At 43.3% G+C, this 8298-nt stretch overlaps 1 non-coding gene across 1 annotated transcript; it reads left to right on the plus strand.

Annotated features, from left to right (window-relative positions):
* The first annotated feature begins 6772 nt into the window (after positions 1-6772).
* LOC115032376 lies at positions 6773-6878 on the plus strand. The gene has a single exon (XR_003838055.1). It is a non-coding gene; the product is annotated as a U6 spliceosomal RNA (small nuclear RNA).
* The last annotated feature ends 1420 nt before the right edge of the window (positions 6879-8298 follow it).

Here is an 8298-nt window from a genome sequence, read left to right on the forward strand (position 1 = left end):
TGACCAACAACCATCCACTCCACCTATGGGCTCCTAGCATTTATATATCCTCTCTAAAAAAATTCCCAGAATTACAAATGCCACATAATCACAGAAACAATCTGCAGGTGGCAAAACCACGCCTCTGCTAGAGCAGGAGACAAATCATAGTCAGCTGCTGGGAAACAGCTCCATATCCCTGCACCCAGGATTAAAACAAAAACAAAGCATATTCTTATAATACTGCTTTCTGTGTGTGTCTGTGTGTCTATGTATGTTTCAGAAGCCAAAATTCCAGAATTCTCACTACTGGACACAATGAGTTAGCTTACCACCTTTCAACTAGAAGTTTACCTGCAAGATGGCTCAGTGGGTAGAGGGGCCTGTTGCCAAACCTGACAGCCTGAATTTGAGCTCTGGCCTCTGGGAGACATTTGACACCTAAACTACGTGTTCATTCCCTGGGCTGGAAGAGTAACTAGCTGGACATTTGGTATCAGAGTGTGGGACACTTGGCCTCATCTTGTGACTCATTAAGTGGACGGTGATCCCTAATACAAAGGAATCTGGGTGCTACGTAGCCCAAACATTAGACAAGTACCAGTTGTTCAGGCTGAGCTGGATTAACGGTTGGACCAGTTCAAAAGGTGTGCACAGGTGTAGAAGCATCAAGGAAAGGTAGGCTTTCAAAGCAAGGTGTGGTGGCTTCAGTGACAAGTGCTCTCTGTGAGCTCTATTTGAGCACTTGACCCCCAGTTGGTGGGGCTGTTTGGGGAGATGCTGCAATCTTGCTGGAGCAAGTCTGTCACTGAGAGACTTTGAGAGTTCCCGGACTCACCCCAGTTTCCATTTGCTCTTTCTGCTTCATGTTTAGAGTTGGGGGATCTCTTAGCATCCTGTTTCTGATGCCTGCTGCTATGCCTTCCTACCGTAATGGCCTCTTACCCTTCTGGAACTGCAAGCCAAAACCCAAAATCAAAACAAGAAACCAATACTCTTTCTTCCATAAGTCACTTTTATGGTCATGGTATTTTATCATGGCAACAGAAAAGTAACCTGATACATAAAACAATAGAGATTTTAGGCTCTCAAGACTGGAACTCACTATGTAGACCAGGCTGGCCACTCTGTAGCACAGGCTAGCCTTGGACTCATGAGCAACCATTTGCCACTGCCTCCTGAGTGCTGGGACTAAAGGGTATGCCAACCAGACAGAGGATGTCTGAGACAAGGCCTCACTGTGTAACCCAGACTGACCTTTAACTAGTTATATATTCCTGCCTCAGCCTCCTGAGAGCTCCTCTTATAAACCTGACACACCAAACCCAGTCCCAAACATACCCAGACCCAAAGAAGAGGTTTCTTGTTTGCTTTAAAAAATATATATATATTATTATGTGTATGTGTGTGTGAAATGTGGATGGGTGTGAGCACCACTGCTTGCACATGGAGGTTAGAACACAACTTTGTGGAATTCATTTAATATATTTTCCTCTTCTCCTTCTACCTTTCTGTGGGTTCCAGGGTCAAAGTCAGGTTGCCAAGTTTGCATAGCAAGTGCCTGGTTTTCTTGTTTTTTTTGTTTTATCCTACCAAGCCAAATCACTGGTCCAGATATTTAAGCTCTTTAACATTTTTCTCTCTTCTTTCTTTAGTCCTGAGACTTGAACCTGCGGCCCTGGAGCCACCAGGCAAGTGTCCCATCACTGAGCAGCTTCCCTGTCCCTTTTTACTTGTTAGTTTTGTTCTGAGACAGGATCTCCTGTAGCCTAGGCTGATTTCAAGATTGCTACGAACAGAGAATGACCTTGAAGTTCTGATCTTGCCTCCACCACCTGAGTGCTGGGATTATAAGCAAGAGAAAGAGACCAACTATATCAGCCATCTCCAAATATTTTTTTTCTCTTTTTCTTCTTTTTAGTTTACTCAGTTTATGCTGCAAAACAAAAGTTCTCCAGTTTGGAAAACTTCATGCTACTTATTTGAGAAACATTTCCAGTTTTGACATGTTAAACACTGTTGCAATTTTTGTTGTCCCAGCAACTGCTGTGAAGTGTTCACTATGACAGAGTCTGTGGGATGTGATTTATGACATGCCAGAGGATGGAAGCCTGAGCTGAGTTAGCTCAGTGGTAGAGCAGTTGCCTTGCATGTATGAGACCCTGGTTCTATCTTTAGTACCAGAAGTAAAAAGTGAAAGCCCAAGTCCTTTGAGGAGTGGCAGAGCCAATATACACCCAGCAAGACAGTGACTACTTGAGGGGGCCCATTAGCACCTGTGAGTGCCAGAGACAGAAATCTCAACAACATTCTGCAGATATTAAGTATATTATATAGTAAAGGCATGGAATATGCCAGCACCCAATGGAAGTTGGTTCATACATTTTTAAGTGTGTTTGGAGAACTAAGAGAAAATTACTTATTGTCATATAAAACTATTTGTTTTATGGTGTGTGTAGGGGTTGTGGGGAGACAGGGCTGTGCACCCCAGCAAATGTATGCGAGGTCAGAGGAGATGCCAGATGTCTTCCTCCATCCCTTCTTTTAAGACATGACCTCTTACTGAACTGGAAGCTCACCTGAGGTGAGGCTGTGTGCCCAGCAAGCTCCCAGGATCTACCTGTCTCTCTACCCCAGTTCTGGGCGTCCAGCTATGTCTAGCTGGACATAGTCTACTTTTAGACTACATATGATGTTTTCTGGGAAAGGGGGTGAATTTCTTCCTAACTCACTGGTGCAACAGTCTCTCCCTTGTGATGGAAGACTTCTTGCCTCCTTTCTCAGCAGCCTAAGTAGTCAAAAGTTCTTAACTTCACCTTAGATGGACAGCCAACATCTAATACAGCTATCCAATAGCCACCTAAGTTGCTAAGAGTGTAGCAGGCTGGATGCCATCTCTGATGGGTTAACAAGACACAGACAGATGGAGCCAGGAGGGATTTTCTCACAGGTCAGCTCTGGACTGCTGCTTCATAAGCTGTGTCCAGGCCAGCAGGAAAAGCCACACCTGTCCTGTGAAATGACTACCAGCCTTCACACAGGACACTAGGGCAGCCATCTGAGGGCCCTCTGGGGCAAAGGGACCCACTAGAAGAGCTGACAGTTGTTCAAATGCCACACAGGGTTATTGCGGCAACCTCAAGGCACTCAAGTTGAAATTGTCCAGGTTGGAGTTCAAGGAATATGAAGAGGTCCCAAACTCTTCAAAAAGTCTTCCCCAGGATATAAAAAGCCAAACAAAACCAAAACAACAACAACAACAACAAAAACAACACCCTCACAAAGAAAAACCAGAATAAAAACAAAAACTAGTAATTTCTTTTCTCTCCTTTTCTCTCCTTTTCTCTCCTCTCCTCTCCTCTCCTCTCCTCTCCTCTCCTCTCCTCTCCTCTCCTCTCCTTTTCTTTTCTTTTCTATTTTTGAGAAAGGGTCTCAAGTGGTATGGCTGATTTAGAACTTTCTCTGCAGACTAGGCTGGCCAAAGGCCTGGATTAAAGGCATGGGTTGACACCCCCTATCAGCACCCACAGAGGCCAGAAGAGGGTGTCAGATCCCCTGGAACTGGAGTTACAGACAGTTGTGAGTTCCCATGTGGGTGTTGGGAACTGAATCTTGGTCCTCTGCAAGAGAAGCAAATGCTCTTAACCACTGAGCCATCTCACCAGCCCCAGAAATTGCTTTTTAAAAATAGCACATTTTCTGTGGTGTGTTGGGCTACTTACAATGACTTCATCTCAAAAAGAAATACTTGAGTAAGACTTGAGGGAATATACCTTTAGGCCCAGTACTCAGGAGGCAGAGGTAGGTAGATCTCCATGAGTTTGAGGCCACCTGGTCTACATAGTAAGTTCTAGGCTAGGCAGAGGCTATGACTCAAATTTTTATTTATTTATTTATTTATTTATTTATTTATTTATTATTTTTTGTTTATTTTATTTATTTGGGGCACACATGTGGAGGTCAGAGGACCCCTTTCAGAAGTCACTTGTTTCTGTTTACCTTGTGGGCAACAGGGGTTGGGGTTGAACTCTGGTTATCAGGCTTGGCTGCAAGCACTCTTACCTACTGAATTATCTCATCCAGTAACTGCCTTTATAGTGTGGCTGCTTGCACCAGACTCTGTAGAATGCCTAACATACTGGAAACTCAGCGGACATTAAAACCTCAAAGAAAGAATTGTCTTCATTTTAACAGATGAAAAGCTGAATGAGACTCAGGGGGGGTTAAATGATTTGCCTAAATGATCTAGCCAACAAGAGGCAAGGCTAGGACTTGAACTCGGGACTGACTGTCATGCATGCCCACTCTGTTGTAATTTTATGCAAGGTTTTAATGTGTATAGTAAGACAAGAAGTCTATGCCAACACAGAACATGTGTGAGGATTAACTGAGAAAATTTATGTAAGTATATAATCCAGGAATATGGCAATTTGGTAAGAATTATCTACTTATATTTGAGATGCTCTTACTATGTAGTTCTATCTGAAACTAGGACCAGGCTTGCCCAGAAGTTCCCCTTACCACTGTCTCTTTAGTGCTGGGGTTAAAGGCATGAGCGGCCATGCCTGCCTAGTGTTTATTATTATTTATAACCATTGACTTACAACATTGGGCATGGTAGTAAATTCCTAGTTTGGGGGATGGAGGTATGAAGATCAGAAGTTCAAGTATATCCTTAGCTACATAGCAAGTTCAAGGACAGCTGGGATACATGAGACCCTGTCTCAAAAACAAACAACAAACCCCAAAACATGTGTAATAAAGAGGGACCATGCTTTTCTGTTAGTGGATTTCAGGGACAATTATTTATTTAAAAATAGCAACACTCACATGGTTCCCTAGTAAGTCAGTTTGCCAAGTTTAAAATAGCTTCTAAACACAGCAAGAACAGAAATTCAATCTTCGATATCATGGAAAGCCGTGATCATGGCTGCTACTTAAAAAGAGCCTGAGAGAACTGACTATGCATTTGCATGAAATTAACCCATCTCTGGTTCAGTTTCAGCCTTTTTCCACAGCAGAAAGAGCATGCATATGCATACACATGCAAATCAACAGACTAAGATAGTAAATTACTATTTGTCTGCAATAATATATACAAACCTCTTAATGTTGAGGGTTGATACTAACACAGGTATAGTACAGCAATATTCGGGTCCTTAAAATCTTTAGGTAGAGGACAAAGGATTTATGTATTTATATAATTAAAAGGAAAGACTAGGTCTCAGTAGGTGGGTGGTAGAGTTTGGCCTGGAACTTGATATGTAGAGCAGACTGATTTCAAATGCACAGCAGGGCTCCTGCCTCATCCTCCCAAGTGCTAGGATTATAAATATGTGCCACCACACTCAATAACAGGAACAATCAATGTCTAAAGTGTCTGAGGTGCAGATGCCTACAAGCCTAGGTTGGTAAACAGCTAAAAGAGGAGGGTAACTCCTCCTATTCCCTATGTTCTCTGCCAGTTCCAGTGGTAGGCTGGAGAGCTGGGCTAACACTTGTTCTGTCATTTGAAACCCTGAGAATTGGCATGGCAGGCAGATGAAAACTGTACCCACTGTGCCAGGCACTCCCTTTCCAGAACCTCTGTTGACTCAAAAACTGCTGTGTCGTTTGATGGTTATAGTGGTGCACAACACCTAGGAGGCAGAGGCAGGCAAATCCTGTGAGGGAGAGATCAGCCTGGTCTGCATAATGAGTTCCAGGACAGCCAGGGATACACAACAACACAACAACAACAACAACATAATCCACCCCCACCCCCCCAAACCATAAAAAACCAAAACCAACTGTCTTAGTCAGGGTTTCTATTCCTGCACAAACATCATGACCAAGAAGCAAGTTGGGGAGGAAAGGGTTTATTCAGCTTACACTTCCATACTGCTGTTGATCACCAAAGGATGCAGGACTGGAACTCAAGCAGGTCAGGAAGCAGGAGCTGATGCAGAGCCATGGAGGGATGTTCCTTACTGACTTGCCTCCCCTGGATTGCTCAGCCTGCTCTCTTATAGAACCAAGACTACCAGCCCAGAAATGGTACCACCCACAAGGGCCCCTTCCCTCCTTGATCACTAATTGAGAAAATGCCCCACAGCTGGACCTCATGGAGGCATTTCCTCAACTGAAGCTCCTTTCTCTCTGATAACTCCAGCCTGTGTCAAGTTGACACAAAACTAGCCAGTACACCAACCAACCAAAAGCAGAAGCTCAAGTTCTCACCCAGTCTCTTCCCTTTCAAATGTGGTTTGGAACACTTGGTTCTTTTTCTCTCTCTTTCTAGGGTTCTTCAGCCATGGACACAATTACTTCTGGAGAAAGCCACCAGAATCTTATTCTGTGGCCATCAGGAAGACAGTGGGAAAGCCAGGTATGGGTACTATGCCATGTGCTGTAAATCCCAGCACTGGGGAAATAGAGGGAGAATTGCTGTGACCAAGATGGGCTTGGTCTACCGAGTGAGATCCTATCTTAAAACACCCTCCCCTCTCCTTCCCCGGGGGTGGGGTGGGGGTGGAGGGGAGAGAGAGATTGATTACGATAGATGGGTGTGTATTATAACTTAAAGTAATAGCAATATAAAAAAATTTGTTCTGAGCCGAGGGTAGCAGGCAGATCTTAGTGAATTGAAGGCCTACCTGATCTTTCACAAAGAGTTCCAGGACATCAGAGATACACAGTAAGGCCCTGTCTCAAATTAAAAAAAAAAAAAAAAAAAAAAAACATTCTCCGTTAAGAATACAGGAATGAATTTGTTGGGTGCCATAAAAAGAATAAGAAAAAAAACCTCCTTAGAGTGCTCTCTTTGATAGCACATATTCTAAAATTAGAACAAAACAGAGAAGGTTAGTTTGGCCCTGTGCAAGGCTGACAAGCCGATTTATGAAACGTTCCATATTTAAAAAGAAAAAAAAATCTTACCGAAGGACTAGGGCAAAATTGATTTACAAATTCATGAACATTATTTTCTCTAAAAAAGAATTGGAAAAGTACTTGTAAAGTCCTGAGGGAATTAAGAAAATCGGGGTTACAAACACACGGGAGTGGAGTAGCTGATAGTGTAAAATTTGGAGTCAGGTTTCCTGCATTTGGTCTTTGGAGGTGGGACCTTACTTCTTGGCACAGCTTTCTGGATTGTTAAGTGGCAGGGATTAACTAGTGTAGTTGTGAATGGTAAAAGTCTTCCTGTATGTTACATATGATGGAACACATGTATTAGCTCTTATGACTTTCTGAAATTAAGAGAGCTATAAGTACTGTTGAATACTTGAGGTAGGGAGAAAGAGAAAGCCAGCAGAGAGCAAGTGTTCCTTTTCTGCCTCCCTGTGCAGCGATGTGAACACTTTCTCTGCTCTACCAGGGCATCCCCACCAGAACTGACTGAACCCTCTGACATGGTGGGCCTTTAAGAAAATCTGTCCTTTTTAAGGAAATATCCAAGAGCTATTTTGTTACAGCAATAAGGAAAGTTAAGTAACTTGAAAGGGAGGATGGCTACAAAACAGGAAGCTCTCAGCCAGGAACATTTAAAACTCACACATGGAGTTTTGGCTGGAATAGCCATGTCTCAGATGTCAGCATCATGTACCACAGAACCAGTTGCTTAAATGGTGTTCCTTTCGTTCACTTCCTGAGATGACTGAGTAGGTAGTAAATTAGGTGTCTTACTTTCTGTGGGGATTGGTTTTAATGTTTTGAAGTAATCCGGCACCCAAAATTGGGAAGCTGTGTGTCTAACTGCGGAAGGTCCTTGACCCCAATTGGTTTTTGGTCAGGTAATAAAGAGCCAATGGCCAATGGTTGGGCAAGTAGACTGAGGAGGGAATTGGAGGTTTGCACAGGCTAGGAACTGGAAGAAAGGAAGAAAGGGAATTATCATGATTTGGAGGGAGATGATCAGATTTAGCACTGCAGAAGGCAAGTCATCCGAAAAGTAGGTGAGAAGGAATGTGGCTCCCGGAAGGGCTGCCCAGAAGGAGCCTAGGCAACAAAGAGAAAATATAGAATTAGAGGGTGTTAAGCCAGGAGTACTGGAAGGAAATGTGTGCTAGCCACAGAGAGGATTAGACTACTCAACCTTTGAGCTAGTCAAAGCATATTTAAAATTAACTAGTGTGTGTGCCTGTGTGTGTCCTTTATTCAAGAATCCAGAGAGCTCTTGGGCAGGAATGCCCGTGTGACCCATTGGGAGCACAGAGTGGTTAGCCAACTACCGCTACAGAATGTATTTTTTAAAAAAAGTTTTATTTTATGTGTATGAGTGTTTTGCCTATGTGTGTATATCTGTGTATCATCTGTGTGTCTGGTGTTGGCTGAGGACAG

Source organism: Mus caroli, chromosome 1 (genome assembly GCF_900094665.2).
Source record: "Mus caroli chromosome 1, CAROLI_EIJ_v1.1, whole genome shotgun sequence".
Classification (NCBI taxonomy): domain Eukaryota; kingdom Metazoa; phylum Chordata; class Mammalia; order Rodentia; family Muridae; genus Mus; species Mus caroli.